Source organism: Ursus arctos, unplaced genomic scaffold (assembly GCF_023065955.2).
Source record: "Ursus arctos isolate Adak ecotype North America unplaced genomic scaffold, UrsArc2.0 scaffold_1, whole genome shotgun sequence".
NCBI lineage: Eukaryota > Metazoa > Chordata > Mammalia > Carnivora > Ursidae > Ursus > Ursus arctos.
This window is the reverse complement of record NW_026622763.1, coordinates 99,189,305-99,209,800: the sequence shown is the minus strand read 5'-3', so window position 1 is coordinate 99,209,800 and position 20,496 is coordinate 99,189,305. Positions and strand designations below refer to the sequence as shown.

The window sequence follows — 20,496 nt, the reverse complement described above, 5'->3', positions numbered from 1 at the left end:
TAATGTCAGTCTACTTCTAAATTATTTTCTTTCTACCTCTCCAGTTTCTTCTTCCAACGGTACAGAACTCTTTGCCTCAGAACCTATTGATCTTTGGATTTTATGAACATGCCTTCATCTAAGTCAATGGATCCAATAGCTAAGTCCTTTGGCCAGCATCTTATTTATACAGCATTCGCATCAGTCTAATAGACCCTTTCTGATTTTATAAACTTGCACACAGAGCAAGTCATGTTCTGTAACCTGGAAAAAGATCAAATTACCTTTAGCAGCGTGGTTATGCTGAGAAGTAATGGTGAATGTGGGTCATGCAAGCTTCATGAAATCAAATTGGGGTGAGTCTCAAGTGCCAGGCTTATGAGTCTAAATTTTATCTTAGAAGAGAGGAAGGTAATAGGATGAAACCAATGTTTTCAGAAAACTGAGCTCTCTGCTACAGTAGAGCAATATAGTGGAGAGATCGGAATAAATACCTGGTACTTTATTCCACAAAATATGACTTCGGGGAAGTCATTTCTGTGGTTTCACTGCCCTAATCTCTAAATTTAAAAGTATGAATCAGATTTATTTCTACAATCCTCTTCTAAATCTAGTGACTTTATTTTATTTTATTCTCAATAAAGTCATGATATAATTAATCAAACTCATGATTTCACCTGGATAGAAAGAAGTCTGTGGAAGTAAACAATGTGTTTGGAAGGAAGAGCAGAAAGAATCTTTTTAAAAAAGTTGAGAAAAACATAAAACCCACTGTGTTGAAACACTGTTGATGGATTTACCCGATGTAATAATTTCTGTATCCAAAATCATCACCTCTAAGTTGGTCTAACTTCAGTGAAATTTTATAAGCAAAGACTGATGCATTCTTGTAGGAACAAGGACTACTCACAATAACATTTTCAGGGATGAGTCACTGTAATTACAGGTCCCATGGGCATTCTGACTGAATTTGAGCAGCATAAAATAAGTTTTCTTACTGATCAAAGATGCATTTTGGTGATTGCTGAGCCCTATATAATTTTTATATAATATAATTAATATTATATGATATATATTATATATGTATAAATATTATTATTATTTTGTTACCATTAGCAGATGTTTTCAAAACAAGTAATTAACAATAGGACCTTTGGTGAGTTATGTAAGTTATTTAGTTTCTCATTTATCATAAGAGATTTTAGACTAAAATATTTCTTATAAATTCTAAATTGAGATACTTATTTTCATGTATCATAAAAATGTAACCTTTGCAATGAATACTTTGGATCTTTAATGTTGGATAGTCAGCCTTCACTCATCCAGAAAACAGATGTATTGAGAAACTGCTCCATGTCCTATGAGGCTTCAACATTTGAAAAACAAAGATGTGCAAAGGCCATCTGCCTCCTTCTAATACCAAGAAGTGAGGGCTTTCCCTTTTCTGAACATTATTTTTAAATATATGGATGCAATACCCTCTTGTTAGAGGGTACATTCCATTGCTTATTTGCAGAAATATTTGATTTTAAAAGGGAGCATCTGTGGAGTTTCCTTTTATATGAGATGAGAGTTATCTTCTAATGACTACCTTAAAACATCCCTTAAACTACTTACAAAATACATATTTCATACATACAACCCTGAACAGTGATCCTTATAAACACTGTGTTTTGGGCACCATTGTCCTTAAGGACAAGGAACATCTATAAATCTGGATATATTCATGTTTGACAGAGAAACAGAGCCAGAAGGAAATATATAATATATAGAGCTGTGTAAGAAGGAATTTATTATGGGAATTGGATCACCTGAGATTTGCCATGATATGCCATTTGCAAGCTGGAGAACCAGGAAAGCTGGTAGTATCATTTAGTCCAATTCTGAACTGATGGTGTAATTCCCGGTCTGAGACCAAAGCCTGAGAACCAAGGTTCAGGGGAGAGGTTGGGTGCTTGGATAAGCGCCATAGTCCAAGGGTCTGAGAACCAAGAGCTCCAGTGTCTAAGAGCAGGAGAAGGTGCACGTCCCACCTCAAGAAGAGAAAGCAAGAATTTACACTTTCTCCGCCTCGTTGTTCTATTTGGGCTCTCAGTGGATTGGATCATGCCCACCCACATGGGTGAAGGGATCCCCTTTATTCGCTTACTGATTCAGATGCTAATCTCTTCCAGAAACACCCTCACAGACACACTCAAAAATAGTTCTACCAGCCATCTGAACATTCTTTAAGCCAGTCAATTTGACACACAAACTTAATCATCACACTGAGCATTTGAACTACTGTGCCCCTTAAACAACTGTCAGGTCCCTAACAACAAATGTGAGACAGGAAAGTAAATTTACCACAAAGCTAATATGACACAAAATACACTGCCTCTCCCTTGCACAAGGAGCCCTCCAAAGCCCTGGAAATTCATATGGTTTTCTACAAGTTATGCATGTTAGGTATTTTATTCTGATTGCTCAAGACTGCCTCCTCTTTCCACTCTAACTTATCCTTGTCACACCTCCCTTACCACTTGGAAGTACTGGAGTGGCCAAGAAGGTTCGGGGGATCTACAGAAGGGCAAATTAAGTTTGAGTACATATTGTTTGAGTTTGGTACTATGTAGTTATTATGATTCTCAGTCATTTCTCGGGTAGAATCAAATTATTTTCAGCTATTTCAAATGCAGAATGTCTTCCAGGCATTTTTCAACCATCGACTGTGCCAGCTGACCAAGCATCAGGTTATAAACATGCCAGAACAGAGGTTATACTGCAATATGAACACAGATCATGTATCTGGAATTATAAAAAAGTACATAAAAGAGGGGAAACAAGGCTTGAAGTTCCCAGAGCCTGGAGTTAATCTGCATAGAATCCTCTGGTCATCAGACATGCAAAATTTTATGTGAAGGATTTATCTCCCATTGACACCTGGTCAAGAATTTTCAACAACGCAATGTGTTTAATTATATAAATATATATATGTATGTATATATATATACACACACAGGTATATGTGTATATACACACACATATGGGAATTACATGAAATCATCTGTAACAGCTCAATAGGACAGAAACTTGATAGTGTTTTTCTCAAAGTCAACAATACTAATCATTTTCATCACATTGCCAATAATGAGTTGTGAAGCTAAAATACATATTTTCTAAATTCTCTATAATACAAAACAAAGTTTGGTCAATCTTACTAGATGGATTAATTTCCTAGGGCTGCCACAACCAAGTACCACAAACTGGGTGACTTAAAACGACAGAAATGTATTGTTATGCAGTTCTGGAGAAGTTCCGGAAATCCAAAGCCAACGCGTTTACAGAGCCATGCTTCCGGTGGAGCCTCCAGGGCAAGATCCCTCTTTGCCTTTTCCAGCGTCTGGTGGCTCCAGAGATTCCTTGGCTTGTAGTCGTGTCATTGCAATGTCTGCCTGTATCCCCACGTTGTCTTCTCCCTGTATCTCTGGGTCTTCACGTAGATACCCAACATCTTGGATTGGGCGTCCACTCTACTCTGGTATGACCTCATCTTAAAGCAATTACATCTGCCACAATTCTATGTATTCTGTGTAAGATCACATTCTGAGATACTGGAGGTTAGGACTTCAACATATCTTTCTGTTGGGGATATAATTCAACCTATAAAATTAAGAGAAAGACTAAAGAATCTCCTAATTCTCCCCATTGAGAAAACGTTACCAAATTCTTGTCATATGAAGATTTGATCTAGAGTATTCGGTCAAAAATATTGCCCCCCGCTCCCCCAAAAAAGTAACAGAGGTGTTTCTAGTACTTAATTTAAAAAGTAATATTTTTAAAACTTTCTTATGATTTTGTTATTTAAATACTTTTTTATGTTTGAAATTTGTTGTGATTTTCTTGTTCTAACAAAATCACTTTTATACCTAATTTTTATTTATACACACATATTCTTTTTTCTTACAGAAATCCCACACAGCCAGAAATTGTGTAAGATTCAAAGCAAACAAGACTTGGATCTACCTCTAGGGGTCAGGTAATTTGTTTCTGTTTTATTGTGCTTCCATCATTCTAACATAGGGGGGTAGGGTGCTAGATTCTGCCCTGCCTCTGCTCACAGCCCTGCCATGGCTGCCTTCTCTACCATGAGAAGCTGAGGTCCTTACAAGGCTTTGTTATCTACCTTCCTCCTTATCCCTCTCCCCTCCCCTACCTGTGGGCTTTTCTCACCCCTTGCCCTCTCTGCTTCCACACACTTACTGTTCAGACAAGATGGCCATCCTGCCTCTAGGTCTCCCCCACTTCTGCCATGCTCTTTTCCTGGACTCTCTCACCTGTTACCCCAGAGGCTAATGCTTCCCTTCTTCTAGATTTGTGTTCCAGCGTCCACCCAACCAAGGGAATGTATCAGCAGCCCTCCTCCTGCCCCCACACCAACACTCCTGGCCTCTACCCAACTGTATTTTAGCCACACACTTAACACCATGGACATACCACACATTGACTTGCCTAGTTGACAACCGTCTCTTACCCCCATTGGACTGTCAGTGCCAGGAAGCAGATCTCTTTTGGTCACTGCTGTGTTGTCTGCCACTGCCCAGAACAGTGTCAGATGCGTGTTAGGGCCTTGTAAGTAGTTGATGACCAAATCACAACTTTAGTTGTTGTCATTGCTGCTAAGAATAAACCCCAAATGGGAATCTTATCTCATGTGGGCGTTAGGTCTAAGGTCAGAAAATGAGTTGAATTGAATTGAGATGTGAGACATAGGACGGAACCCCATTCACCTAGCAATGCTGTGCTTGATGCTGGCGGCGACTAAGTGCTCCTCTTGTTTGGGACTATTTTTTAGTGGTTTTCCATAATATTTGGTATTATTATCACCTACATGTGTGTATGTGTGAGTTACATCTGAAGAGAATCTGAAGCAAAAGACAGTCCTGGTCTTTCCTGGGAGGCAGGAGTTAATTACCAGAATAAATAATCAGCGCTGTTTGACCTGCAGACTCACACGGAGAGCGGATTACAGCTGCTCCACGCCGCTCACGCTCCCCAGGAGATCGCGGGTCCAGGATTCATGGCTGAGCTAGTTTAGAGATACAGTTGTGTGAAACAACAGGGATCCTCTGGATGTGGCCCCTTGTTATTGTTCTGTTGCTTTGAATCAGCATTAATTGCTTGGAAAATGAGGGTTCGATTTGAAGAGACACCTGCAGGGGCTCTAATGCTCTTTTTGGTATCAATTCAAGCCGTTTTCATCCATGGTTTCCAGAGAATAGTTAGGCTTCCATGCCTGGTCAGGTTTCACCATCATTCATAATTCTTGGGAAGAGACACAATGTCTATTTTTGCAAACGCTTTTCATCCTGGTAGAAAGTCATCCATCTTCGAAGTACTGGGACATAAAACTGCAAAGAAAATGTTTGTATGATGAACATCCAGTCTCCTGTGATTATCTCAATTTTGCTTTTCTGTTAAAATAGCTTATATCAGAAGCTTGGATCTTTAGGGGTGCCTGGGTGGCGCAGTCGTTAAGCGTCTGCTTTTGGCTCAGGGTGTGATCCTGGCGTTATGGGATCCAGCCCCACGTCAGGCTCCTCCGCTATGAGCCTGCTTCTTCCTCTCCCACTGCCCCTGCTTGTGTTCCCTCTCTTGCTGGCTTTCTCTATCTTTGTCAAATAAATAAATAAAATCTTAAAAAAAAAAAAAGAAGCTTGGATCTTTAATGTCTGTGAAGTAAAATAGGTTTTGCACGTATGTATGTATCTCTGTGTAGGTGTGTATGTGCGTGTGTGTATGTATGTATCTTTCCCGGGGTTTTCACTTCTTGTGTTGACCGAGTTAGTTTGTGTCTGTGCTCGTATTTGTGATCACTTTGACTCCAATTCCAAATTTCGACTATCATTCTAGCATATCATTTCTGAGTGAGCCACACTGAGCCAGGAGCATGGGAGATGGGAAGGGCACTATACGCGTTGGTGGGGTCTGCTCCTGCTGGCGGTGGGCTGAGCCAGATCTTAGCCTCACACAGGTCTCAGGGAAGCAGTGCCTGAATCCTAGAATACACATAGGCATTTTGACGATTTTTAATTTTTTTTTATTTTGATTATGTTCTAAAGTAATCATTCCTACAGTAGGGGGAAAAAACTTTTTTAAAGGCACTTAGGAGTTGCTAAACGGTTTTTAAAAAAATCTTGACATGTTTAGCCACTGCATTTCAGGCCAAGCTGACCAGTTAGGAAGTCAGTGGCATGTCAACAAGACAACCGTCCTGATTCGGGGGCCGGAAATCATAGCCAGATTGTAAAGATCCCAATCGCATGAATCACATGGTTGGTTGGTTGGTTGGTTTTCCCTTTACTATTTTCTGGGAGGATAAAGAAAAATAGAAACATAGTGATTATAAGAGACAAATGCTTTAAACACTTTCTAGAAATTAACAAACCTCCCATTCTCTGTTAAGAAAAAATGTCCAACCAAGTAAGAAAGCACTGAACGGTCTCTGATAAAATCATAAACAAACATCAGTGTCAACAACTAAGAAAAGACAAGAGCTGACAAGTCACAGACAGAAGATCTGGAAGGGCTGAGGGAGGCGGGAGTGAGCACCACTGTGGGATAAGCACTGGAATGAAGGGGGCGGGGGATCTGAAAGAACCTTCAAGATGCTTCACCAGACAATGCTTTCCTGGGCTGATCAGTTTTAGGAAGAACTCCTAAGGAAGAGTCCAGGATCTAAACACTGATGCCATTCATCTGTCTGTGTCTACACCAGCACTGCAAAGTCTGGGTGTAAACTCAGGGCACAAACCCAGTGTATGAACCCTTGCTCTAGAAGGGTTACGTCATCTGTTTGATAAAAGCCCAGGCATTTATCTAACCGGATTTGGGCTTTGATCTAGTTTCTGTCGCTTTCAAGATCTGAGATACTGAGTACTGTACTTTAATCCCTCTGACATCAGAGAGAGGGAGAGGAGAGTCACACCCACCCACGGGGTCACTGGGACATTTAAACTAAACGAGATAACCCGTGTAATCCATTGAGGACAATGCTAGGTATGGCTCTGTGCTCGCTCGATGATCGTTAACACAAACAACAAACAAAACTGTATCTATAGACAGAGAGAGAGACACACACACACATGCATGCGTGCACGCGTATGTGTGTATTCTTAGCCTCAATAGCCTCAAAAAGCACGTTGTCAGAGGCAGACCTGATATGCATGTGATTTTACATTCACGCATGTTTTCTCTCCAAAGGTTCCCAAGAGATAGATTGTAGGTTTGCAAAGTTACATTGATATTCTTTTGAACTGTGCCTATTTGTACAGCAAATCCTAGTGGTGACCCATAACCCTGCGAACGTTGATGCCGAACCAGCATCGGCTCTACCTACAGACCCCGCAGAGGAAACAGCATAAAGGCACCCTATCTTTCATACAGATACAAGCACATTCTTTGCAAATTATTACACAATGTGTCATGCCAGCAACATTTGACTGGAAATGGTTCTCATTCCGCATCATTCCGATAGTCAGCAATGACAATAAAAACACATACTTTAGGGAAAAACATTCATCATATGCTAAGTCCAACTGTGTCAACATTACTGCATTACCCAACTGCCTCGTTCTCAGTGTGATAAAAACCTCTCCACGTGTTGAATGAAGGTAGAATATGCTGGTGAAACAAAGCATCATGAGAGAAAGTCATTCTTGTTTCTCCTTTGTGCCTGCTGTTTCCAAGTTGTGTGTCTGGCTTGAAGCACCCCGACATTTCCCTGTCAAACCTCCAGGGCTCAGGACCCTATTGGAGCACCAGTGCCATGTTCTCGCCCCTCGCCCAAAGTCTCCTTGAGAAGAACGCAATCGCTGCCATCATTAAGCCGAGGCTGATTCCGGGGACCCCCTGTTGCCACAGGTTGCCCCAGCATTAGATAAAATCATAGCTTTTGGAGTAGGATGGGATCTCAAGGCTGCCTGCTTCCAGGCAAGTCAGATATTCTCAACTCCATCGCAAAGGCCAAATAGCGGGGGTTTAAGGAGATGGGGCAACTAAGGGTGATGCACCCTCTTGAGTGGGATTCTGAATCATAAAAAGGAAAGGAGTAAGAACTAAGGAAATCCAAAAAATATGGACTTGAGTTAAGACTATGTGCACAGTGTTTATCGATTGTGACAAATGGGTCATATTAATGTGAGAGGCTAATAATTGGGAAGATGGTGTGTGGGGTGTGTGGGAACTCTCTGTACTATCGGCACATTTTTTTCTGTGAATCTAAAACTCTCCTAAGATTAAAAAAATCCTGGGGGTTACAGAAGGGAGGGGGTGGAGGGGATGAGGTAACAGGGTGGTGGGTATTAAGGAGGGCACAGGTTGTGATGAGCACTGAGTGTTACACGCAACTAATAAATCATTGAACGCTATATCAAAAACTAATGATGTACTATATGTTGGCTAATTGAACAGGATAATTTAAAAAAGAAAGAAAACTGCCCCCTCCCCCCCCCAAAAAAAAGAAAGAAAAAAAGTTTACGAAAAACACACACACACTCGCACGCGCACACGCACACACGCAGCGGCTTAAACCATTATTCAGTTCTGTATTCAGAAGAGAAGTGATAGAACTGACCTTTAATTCTAATTGGTTAAAGTTACATTCCTGTTACAAATGCTTAAAGTATCAGATGTGAAAATTCCTTGCTTCGTAGTCTGTAATCTTGTGCTTGTTGAAATGGTGGCCAGAACGCAAACAGGGTCAGCTACAGGCTGCCCACACCCAAGACTGGCAGGTGTGGGCAGTGTCTTACCGAAGGTTCTCACATGCTACCCACACCAGGTCCAGTGTCCCCATGACGCCCCGCCACTATGCCTCAGTTAGGTCTCACCAGAGTTCAGGCTCATCATGGGAGCGGGAAACCCCCTTGGAGGGGTCATTTGGTTAGGCTGCTCTCTGGAGTACAGGGTAACCCACAAAGCTTGTGTCATCCCCCTCTCTTCATACTACTTTACCTGGCCTTGCGTCTCCCTCATTGCCAGGAAATGCCCAAACACTGCACTGTCCTAACGGTCTGCCCAATGTGACAGTAGCGATCTTCTAGTCCAGCCCTCGCACCCTACAGCCGAGGACCTGGAGTCCAAGTGTGAGAAACACTCAGAAAACTCCAGTGGTAGAAAAGTAACACCCATGGGGGGCCTGGGTGGCTCAGTCGTTAAGCGTCTGCCTCCGGCTCAGGGCGTGATCCCAGGGTCCTGGGATCGAGCCCCACATCGGGCTCCCTGCTCTGCTGGGAGCCTGCTTCTTCCTCTCCCACTCCCCCTGCTTGTGTTCCCTCTCTCGCTGGCTGTCTCTCTCTCTGTCAAATAAATAAATGAAATCTTTAAAAAAAAAATTAAAAAAAAGTAAAAGTAACACCCAGAAGCTCGTGTTTTGAAACAGAAGTATGAAACTGACATTGACAGAAAGGGACAGGATTGTTGGCTATTTTTGCATCTTTTATTGTTCCAGATAAAATAATGCATTATTTTGGGGATGCCATGTTAAATCCCCTTGGATTAGAATTAGAATTTCCTCAAACTTGCAATTATGTCTGAGAAAATGTATCTAGACTTTCTGTTAATGTTATGTTTTTCCATTTATTCAGCTTCTGGAAGTTACACACTTCTGAAATGAAGCTAGATGCTTCTATACAATCCAAGAGTGATACAGGAAATTATAACTGAAATTAGAAAAGATTTTAAAGTAAATGATAACGAATATTTGACATATCAAAACATATGGCACGTGGCTAACACAGTGCTCAGAGAGAAATTTATAGCCTGGAATGCTATTTTAGCAGTGTCATTTTCCTGAAATATTTTACAGTCTTATTGCTTATATTTGATTTATCAACGTCTCTGTGTATCAGTCTGTTTTCCTAACATTCATTTCTCAAGTTAAATTCCCAAGGAGAATGCTAAACTCAGTTAATAATTTAATGGCCAGAAGCTTAAGGGTTGGTTGAACAATGAGATACAGCTTAAAATAATATGAGTAATATTTTTCTTATACAGTACGATTTGATAGTTTTTATAAGCACACATAAATAATTAAGAAACAAGATTACTATTGTCTAAAAGTAGAGAGCAAATTTGAGATAACTTGAAATAATAGAACAAAGCAATTTATTATTTCAGTCTTGTAAGAGTCTTATGAGATTTTTGGCATGTTTCTTTAAATTTGATACATTTGGATTCTATGGTTGCCCCAGGGATGCCAGTTAAAGTCTCCTAGGTGTTGCATGTATCATTTGGGTATTGTTTTCAGCAGCTAATGTTGATGTTAGTCCTTACAAGTATCTGATTAAAAAGCACTAGCCGTATTCAAATCACATACACTCTTCTCTATAAATATACAACTTCAAAACATTAAACATTACTTAGGTTGTTAATATTTATTTTAGGAAATTGGAAAATACACACAAATAGAGAAAAAGCCATCTCTAATTCCATCACACAAAAGTAATCACCTTCAATAATTTGCTATGCATCTCCCAGATTTTATACATATTTATATTAATTTTTATCAAAGGAACAGATTAACTATTTAGTATAAAACGCTTTAAAATATCACTTCAGTTAGAATCTGATTTAAAGAAACACCTAGGTACAAATTGTTACAGAGTTGCTCAACACTAAACCCAACTGTTATCACTTAAAGTTTCAAGAAAGATTTTCTATTTTTAGCATAAGTTTGCATATCAGGGTTTTGGGTCGCAAACAGCTAAGCATCAAGGTAATATATTAGAAAGGCATTAGGAATCACTGAGGTGGAGAACCAGACTTGAAAAATGATCTGGAACCAAAGGAAGCAGGTTAGTTGGAACTACCCCCAGGCCATGCCCTGGGAGACTGGTGTAGGTGCCCAAACCATCACCAGCACCGTGCATGGGACAGCGGCATGCCCACCACCACATCTACGCCTCCAGCAGCACTGACTGCTTCTGCTGTCACTGGATGTCAGATGCTCTGGTTGGACGATTAAAAGATTCCAGCAAATTCAAAGGAGATGCAGGAGAACTGCTTCAGGATGTGAAGAATCTACGTCAATGGCCTGTATCGGTCTGTAGAGCTAGACAGGAAATCACTCCCTATATAAGAGCCATAGAAATGTAACGCCATTTGACAAAATTAGCTATAGTGTCAGTGGGGCCTTCATACTTTCCCTGACAAATGAAAGAATTACGTAATTCTAAGTTTTAAATGTGGGGACACAAACTCCATGGACTAGGAGAGCAGCCCTCTTGGAGATTTGGACCCAGTGACCATGAAAGGGGACCCAGCAAGTATTACGGGAAAAAAATTTCCTGTGCGTATGAAGTCCCACACTTCAAACCCAGCTGAGAACTTTGGTCAATAAATAACCCCAGTCAGGATTCGTGCCTCTCTAGTATATAAGTATCTTTTAACCCTAGGAAGATCTAATCTCCTATGAGAACATTTAGGGGAATCAAATTGATAGTATTGGCTTTTATTTTTTTTTTTAATTAAGTATAGTATTGGCATTTTTTTAAATGTTTTTTTATTATATTATGTTAGTCACCATACAGTACATCCCCGGTTTCCGACGTAAAGTTCGATGATTCATTGGTTGCGTATAACACCCAGTGCACCATGCAATACGTGCCCTCCTTACTACCCATCACCAGCCTATCCCATTCCCCCACCCCCCTCCCCTCTGAAGCCCTCAGTTTTGTGTTGAGAAGGATTCTGAGCATTTAGCATGTTCAATATTTGTATCAAAAATAATATACTATGATGGAGTAATTCAAACTAAAACATGTTTAATTGGATAATTTGTTGGTTGAAATTTTAAGCAGAAATTTACTATGATATTAGAGCACGCATGTTAAGAGTCTCCATCTTGAGAAAGAGAATTCTTCCAGTCCTGAACTGAGGCAGAACTTCGTGGTATAATGTGAGCAGGAGCTCCTTCTTGGGGATACTTATGAACATACATGATAAAATGCCTGAACAATTTTCTGATACACATTAATTAGCTTACGCACCTCTTCTAAGAACACCCCAGTTGACTTCCTACCCTGCAAAATGCCTCAGGACCTGTGATCACTGTTTATCCAGCCCGCAGTCTCCTTAACGAGAATTTTAAAAATCCAGTCTAAAATGATTCTCTGACCATTTTTTTCCTATTATAAAATGCCTCTACTAAGGTGAACTCTTTGAATTTCTTAGAAGGCTTATCTCCTTGCAGCAAAACTTTGACCCAAGCTCTGAATCAATTTGTCTGAGAAGTTACTTTAATAATATTTATGCTCAACTCATTAGATTGTAAAACTTGCCGTAGTATTTGAGATTTTTTTTCAGTCAGGAAATAGTACTTAAAAAGAAAGTCAGCAATGCTAAATTTATAAATTCAATCAAAATTGTTTCAAGGGATGTGATAAAGCAAATTTGTTAATAAGACCACGTATTCCCATAGGATCCCTTAAACCTATCATAATTTTATTGATTTATACATAAATTAATAAGAATCGTAATTTGAAGTGAAAGTTTAAAGATGAATTAGGGTTTGGAATTTGGGTTTTTAATAATTAAATATTCTTTTTATTTTTAATTTATTTTTTTAAAGAAGTTATCCTCTGAATAATCTTTTCTGCACACAAAGGCTGCCTTCAAAAGCGTTGAAAATGCTCACATTGTGCCCACCAAAAACAGCATAATGAGGGATTCTGCAAACATAGGGAAGGAGCTTGGATGCTGAGAAGCCAAAATAATGAGTGTGATGAGAGATTCCTTTTTTTTTTCTTCCCCCCTCTCTTTTCCATTAAGGATGCTGTCATGGCTCTTTTTAAATGCTACTGAAAGCTTATTCATTCCCTCAGCCTTTTTTTTTTTTTTTTAACTATTTCCCCAATGGGATCCTGAAGCAAATCCTTTCTTAAAATTGGTACTTAAATCTCTCCTTTTTAAGCTAGGTCCTCTAAGGAAGAATTAACATAATCAGCTTTATGTATCAGCCCTGTGGTTTGCTGTTTAGGGGGGAGGGTTTTGTTTTGTTGTGGTTTTGTTTTGTTTCACTTTGGGTTTGGGTGGTTTTTTTTTTTTTTTTTTGGTTTTATTTTTATGGTTGCTCTTTCCCTCATGCACAGAGTAGAAATAAAAGTTTTATAAAAATAAAGGCACGCACTGTATTGTCTTCAGCTCGAATGTCTCGTTGTATTAAACCGTATGTGCCACAAAGATCTTTTTGGGTTTTTTCCCTCTCACCATTATATTCCTGAAACCTACAACATTGTAGTCACCCACAAAATACTTGTTGGGTGCCCGAATGACAAGAAGAGTAGATATTCCCTTAATAGTTTCCATCCTCCTACTCGCTTAACCTTACCCCCACTCTCCCTGGGCTCAGTCCATCCCTTCCTTGGCTGGGCTTCATCTCAGAGACCGGCCACACCTACATTCACGGCTGAGATACCGACAGGCCTGGAGGGGTGGATCGTTTCCTTGAGTCCCAAAGATAAGCTAACCTCAGGCAACAAGACAAAACCGGAGACACAAGCAAGGCTGAGCTGCTGAGTCAAAGGGCCAGATTGGGCACTTAGGGAGACTCAGGTGAGGCAGACGGCATTTTGGGCTGGGAGCAACTATCTCCAGATTGGAGTCTGCAGATTCGACAGTGCAGGGGGGCTGGGGCTGGGGCTTACTTTAGGCCAGAAGAAATAGCCAGGGGAAAGGGATCAACCTGGGGTTAAAGGGGATCTTAGAATCTGGAACAAATTATTTGCGCATCCACACAAATGCATCACTGGTGCGTAATGACTGCGAGGTGTGAGCTGTCTTTCTGCTCTGGCATTAAATACGCCTCGCACCATCCGAGGCTGTTTTTTGGAGATCAGGTATGTTGGACTCTGGGAAGAAGGCAGCCTGTGTGGTTCAGTTCTCTCCTGGATCCACAGCATTTCCTTGCTTAATAATAAGAACAAAGAGAGTGAGAGGTAGCATATTTCAACAACTGTTGCCACGTGCTCTGAAACCACGTGGCAGAGGAGTGGCGTGGGAGGGAATCGTTGAAGCAATACAGTAAATGCAATTGAAAGAGCCAAATTTTTCAGCCTTTTACATGAATTACCATCATGACTACTTACTCTTCTGTTAACATGGAATTGAAGCTACATTCACAACTTTTATATTATTACTTTTCTGGAAAGCAATGAAGTAGAGCTGCCCACTGGAATTGTGTTTGACACATACACTGTTAGTCGGGACTGGCTGCATAACTCGTGGGGTCCAGTGCAAAATAAAAATGCAGGGACCCCTTGCTCCAAAAACAGGAAAAAGTATCGTTGTTTAGGTATGAACATCTAAAACGTTTTCCTTTCTTCCGTAATTTCTCTTTTGACTCGTCATGGTGCTTTCATTTGCTAATTAATGTCATTCAGAGTAAAGAAAATTAAAAATTTAAATTATTAGTATGAATTTTCAGCTCTCCGTTATATTGTGCAAGGCCAGCTTTTGATGCATATTTTAGACCATGTAACTGGTTGTAGAATCGTCGAAATGCCACAATCACTCTGTTAGCACGAACATGCATATGTCTTGCTTTCCTACCAGAATGGTCGGGAATGCTGTGGAAAACTCACTCAGCTGTCACAGCATCTCTTGACACGCACACATTCCACCAACATTCTCTGCCTTCGGGGTGTGGGTGAGAAAGGGAGAACATAAGGAAGAGAAACTGTGGGCTGCTCCATCCATAGGCTGTTGGCTAATACTGCTAGTAACACAAGAAAAGATGAGTATTAAGGTTCCTTGGCCATTTGTGTTTCTCAGACTGCATTGCCTTCTTTATGGATTTGAAATAAGTTCTGGTTTGACCGCAAACTATGGCCTCTTCTGGCTGTCAGTGCTTCTGCTTATTCGGTCACAGATACAACACACTTACTTTGTACTCTCTTTGAGTCACACTGAACTCCCACACATTTGGGGTCCACTGGGTTTCCGTGCTCATGACACCTTGCAGATGCAATACTTGAAGGGAGCATCAAAGATCACAGACCTGCACTTTGAGCACATCTCCCCTGACCACATGTGTGCCCCACTGTCTCATCAGACTTCACTTATAAAATGCAAGTTCAAACATAAAATTATTAAGAATTTCAAGACTACCACAGCAGAGCATTAAACCAAGCATGGGGCCCTTATGAGCACAGGGCATGTAAACACGAAGGCAACTCTGTTGTTGGATTTGAAGGATAAATGAAAACCTTACTGGAAGGAAAAGCAACAGTAATGCATTAAAGCTTGGATGGGTAGGAGTGTCAAGATGTTTGCAACGTATAATGCTTGTGTGCTTGGAGAAATGTACCAAAATCTTCAATACGTAGAGGTGAGGAGGAAAACAAATTTCTTCAGTGGGTACAAGCATTTCTCTCTTTATTTTTAATCCCAGAGGAAAATCAATAATGGTTCTTCATACTATTGCATCTTAAGGTCAAATTTCCAGAAAAGCAAACTTTGGATTTCAGAGTGGCACCAGTATAGATACTTCTAAATATCTGATTTTTGAACGTGTGATGGAAGACAGAATAAAAGTAGACTCTGGTGTAAAAGTAGAGTCTGGTCAGTCTTTAAAAAGTTATCTTTTCAGGAACTTCTCTGGCAGAACTCACTTGTCCTTAGAAATAATATGATTAATGATTGGGTCTTCAGAGTAGTCTAAAATTATAGACCCGAGGTTGTATTTAGAGTGCAAAGTTAACAGTGTGATCTACTAACCAAACCCTCATGTGTAATATTTTTTTATGAGAAATACATTTCAAAAATGTGAGGAACACATTTCCACTCAACTTACCCAGTAGAAACTGAGCTTCTCTGGGTCCCATAATGGTGGGAGAGGAGCCTAGGAGGTTCCCTGACCCCTAAAAGTATGTTGACAACTGTGGGAGGTGAAAACCTTGATTGTTCTTGGTACTGATAACTTGCTAAATGTCTACATTTATTTTTGAAGCCAGGGGTCTGTGGAAAGAAGATAATGCTTGTCTGTAAATACTTAGGAGAAATGTCTTTAGAAATACTTTGCAGAATACTGGGTGGACATCCCTTTATTGATGTCCTAAGATGAGTTCCTTATCCACGTGTGCCTCTAAGTAGAAAAAAAATTAGTTTCTCGTGCTGTTGTAGTAATATAATTTAAGAATCTGCCCTGTGATTGTTGGAGAGGCTGAAATGTGTTGGGCTTTCTGCATATTTCCTTTCTGTTCATGCCTTGTGATAGCCTAGAAATATTTAAGGAAAAAAAAAGCCTGACCCAAGAACAATATTTTCAACAGAACAAGACTCTAAAAAGAAGAAATTAGAAAGTGATAGTTAAATATATCAGAGGATTGATCTATCAATACTCAGAACACTAATGTTAATAATAATGGGTAACATTTATTTAGAGTCCACTCGATTCACACAGGCACTGAGCTTATTTTTTTTTAAATATTTTATTTATTTATTTGTGGGGGGAAGCATGCACAAGTCAGGCGAGGGGCAGAGGGCGAGGGAGAGAGAATCTCAAGCAGACTCCTGCTCAGTGTGAAGAGCCCATCACAGGGCTTGATCTCATGACACAGAGATCATGACCTGAGCCAAAATCAAGAGTTGGTCACGTGACTGACTGAGCCACCCAGGTGTCCCTCCCCATCCACCGGCACTGAGATTTCTATATGTTAATTCATTTAGTCCTCTCATCAATTCACCAAGGTACTTATTCTATGTAGTATTTTAACTTAACTTTATTGAAGTATAATTAACGTACATTAATTTTAGGTGTGCAATATAGTGATTCAACAATTCTGTACATTACTCAGTGCTCATCTTGGTAAGTGTCCTCTTAATACTCCTCACCTATTTCACCCATCTCCCACCCACCTCCCTTCTGGTAACCATCAGTTTGTTCTCTATAGTTAAGTGTCTGTTTTTCTGTTTGTCTCTTTTTTCTTTGTTTGTTCATTTGTTCTGTTTCTTAAATTCCACATATGAGTGAAATCATATACTATTTGTCTTTCTCTGTCTTATTTCACTTAGCATTATACCTTCTAGCTCCATCCATGTGGTCGCAAATGGCAAGATCTCATTTTTCATGGTATATATCAGGAACCTCTATATATGTGTATATCTCACATCTTCTTTGTCTATGCATGGACACTTATGTTGCTTCCATATCTTGGCTATTGTAATAATGTTGCAATAAGCATAGGGGTGTATATGTCTTTTCTAACTAGTGTTTTTGTTTTCTTTGGGTAAATACCCAGTAGTGGAATTACTGGATCATATGGTTGCGTACAACATTTTAAAAATGAATTTTTAGAGTCACCAAGAGATGAAGTAACTAGACCAAGAACCTTCTAAATAGTGAAAGTAAACTCCACACTCAGTATGTCTGACTCCAGGGTAGCATATCCCAACATTGTTATATTTTTATGTTCTTATTTCTGATATAGTTTCTACATGGTAGATGTTCAGAATTGTAGATGCTTTGCTGAATATTTAACATGGAAGTTATTATTTTAATTCCCAATTTAAATAGTACTAAGGAGTGTTAGGCAAGGAAGTATGTTCATTTAAAAGTGAAATTTACTGACACATTTTTAATAACTGTAAAAAACTTCATGTCCACATGGTAGAATTAGAGATATTTGAGCCACAGTAAAAATTTGGCTTGATAGGAAATGAGAGATTATGTCTTAAAATTCTGTTTAGCTCAGGTTAAAACAATTTAACCCTTCTCTCCCACTTCAAAGCCTTTTTATAGACAAAGAAAAAAAAAACATATAACATTAGAATTTTTAGTTACTCTGAATTTTATATCACCCAAATGGTCATGTGAGTGAATTTATCAAATACCATATAAAATTATATTTCCTCTCAGGTTTCTAAATAGCTTGCAAATGCTATGCCTTAAAAAAATGCATACTCAGCACCAAGCAAAATAGGTGACAGGTAGTATTTGTCTAAAGGTAATTTAGGAATTAAACAGATTTATTACTGGATGCTAATTATACTGCATAATAATTGCTAAAAAGAAATGCAATGAAACCTACATTAAATGCTTTTATCACTACTTTTGGCAAGCTAGAAGGGGAAAAAATAAAAAAATCAAGTTCATTTCAGCAAGAATTTGGAATGAAGAAAGAGCAATACAAGCTACAAAGCACATAAAAGTGCCTACTTGAAAGAATCAAGATTTAAAAACAAAGAGACACAAGAATATGTAACGAAATGGAAATGAGTTTCTGTTGGTTGTAATGGACAGTATGGGAATGTGTATTGAGAGTTAGAGTAGCTTAATCCAAAGTAAATGGAGCCGTGCAGTTGTTTTACTGAGGAAAAATGGATTTCTCAAAATAAAAGACATTCTTTATAATTATAGTAGTAAACCCTAATGGAGAGTAAGGAGGCTGCTCTGATGTTTTTAGAGCATCACTGAATATCTTTCTTGTCTATGCCAAGGACAGTTACTCTCTCTCCAAATAAATCAAAGATTCACTGGCAGGGAAAGACCTGAGGTTCTGAATATCGTTGATTAGATATTGACAGTCTTCTCTGGATATAATGAGGATGTATTTTTTTCTTGATAGTAAAATATATAATATTACAGAGTAAAGGTGAGGTTCAAATTATAAAAAGACTATTTAAAGCATGCATTAATATTTAAAATAAGTTATGTATCATGAGGGATTTTGTTTTTAAACTTTCACTAGACGTAAGGATATACATTCCTATATATCAATATCATGTTTCAATATACAAAAATTTATTTTTACCACAGAAAAATATTAATGTTTTATGGATCTCAAATGCCTTATACATACACTCTTTCTCCTTTCTCGTGTTCTTTCATGGTTCATATTTATGTTCACAATAGTAACATTTGATTTATTGCTCTTTATGGAATTTCATTTTTGAATATAAGAAAGAACTTTAGTTAAAAGCTAATATAGGTCTTTTCTTTACATTTTGTGTCTTACTGGTTTTGTTTTTTTGTTTTGTTTTGTTTTGTTTTTTGTTTGTTTGCCACCATATCTCGCCATTTCTTCCCACTTTATCCGCTAGAACAAAATGGCCTGGAAGCTTTTAGTGAGAAAGCAATCTTGCCCTGACCTCTCTCAGCTGTACGGAAAAATATTTCCTGTCCCAAACACCTATAATGGTGAAAGTACGTCCCTGTCTTTCAAAGAAATTGGCTTCTAGTTCTAGAAATTTTATACCAATTTAGCACTTAGTTTGGGGTCTTAAAGGATGAGGAAGATTATCTTAAAATCTTAATCTAAAAGGCACCTGAAATAAAGCTGAAATCTTTGGAAGAAATAACCCATTCAAAATCAGGCATGTGATCTGAGAACAAAAATTTACTGCACTATCCCATGGAGATACATGGAATTACAACCAATTCAGAATATTTACAAAATACATTTAAAAATGTATGTATTCAATCAAAATACAGCCTGGCAGGAGGTAGACAAGGACATGTTTGTAAGTTCTAATAGTGTAAGAAAAAGGTTGTGTTGGGGTGCGGTTCCCAAATTCTATAATCAACACAGTAAGGATCTCACATCTCCAATCCACAATTGTGATATCGTGATATAATAGGAAATATACATTTTGGTCTTTGTCCCTGGCTCCTGACTAGACCCCCTGAAGCCTTTGTAATTTCTTAAATGCACAGGTGTTAGAAGCATCTTTTGTTTTAATATTTGGTCTTTGACCCCAGTTCCGGACACAGAGCTCCTAAAACTCTTGGAATTTCCTGCCTGAAGGGAACATAACAAAGAGTATTATGACACGTTATCATTAACCTAATCATTCTCTCCTTATTAACATTTAATAGCCATTCTATAAATGTTATTTATATCATAATGCTTTATAAACAACATTTATTACCTGCATTTAATGATGAATTTTATGGCAGACAGTGTCGCTGTCCATGTAATTCCTGTGGCCCTTCTCCTTGCAAGAGAACACTGTTCTAGTTTGGACTGGTAACTGACCCAGCCCCAGTCCTGCCCGCTTTGTCAGATAGTTAATTTCCAACCTCTTTTGCAACTGGGGACAGTCACATGATCCAGTTCTGGCCAATAAGTCTGAAGCAGAAGACTGCTTGGCAGGGGAAGGGGTGACAGAGTGTTCTGGGAAGGCTTACTTTTAAAGGAGGTGCAGGTTATCCATCTCCTGATGGAAGGCTACACCACACCTATAAAGTACTCCTGCCAAACAATGCTGAATGTGAATCTGTGAATCAGATCAAGCCTCTAGATCCAACTCTCAATTTATAGCAAATACAGAAAAACAAGGAACATATTAAATGACATCACAGGAATGAAGTTGGCAAAACCCAGACCATGGGAAATCACAGGAAACACAGCCTTATTTCTTCAACAAATGCATTGCAGAGAAAAGAAAAAAGAAATATAATCTATACATCTATGGATTAAAAAAAAAAAAGACTTAAGAGCCATATCATTTGTTTGCAGGGGATCCTGATTCAAAGAA

The 20,496-nt window shown here is 39.0% G+C and overlaps 1 long non-coding RNA gene across 1 annotated transcript; it reads right to left on the bottom strand.

The window, feature by feature from the left end:
* Window positions 1-1,757: 1,757 nt before the first annotated feature.
* On the bottom strand, window positions 1,758-19,974 carry LOC130544545 (uncharacterized). Its single transcript, XR_008960916.1, has 2 exons — window positions 19,888-19,974; window positions 1,758-5,369 (listed from the first exon to the last, which is right to left on the bottom strand). It is a non-coding gene; the product is annotated as an uncharacterized LOC130544545 (long non-coding RNA).
* Between the last annotated feature and the right edge of the window lie 522 nt (window positions 19,975-20,496).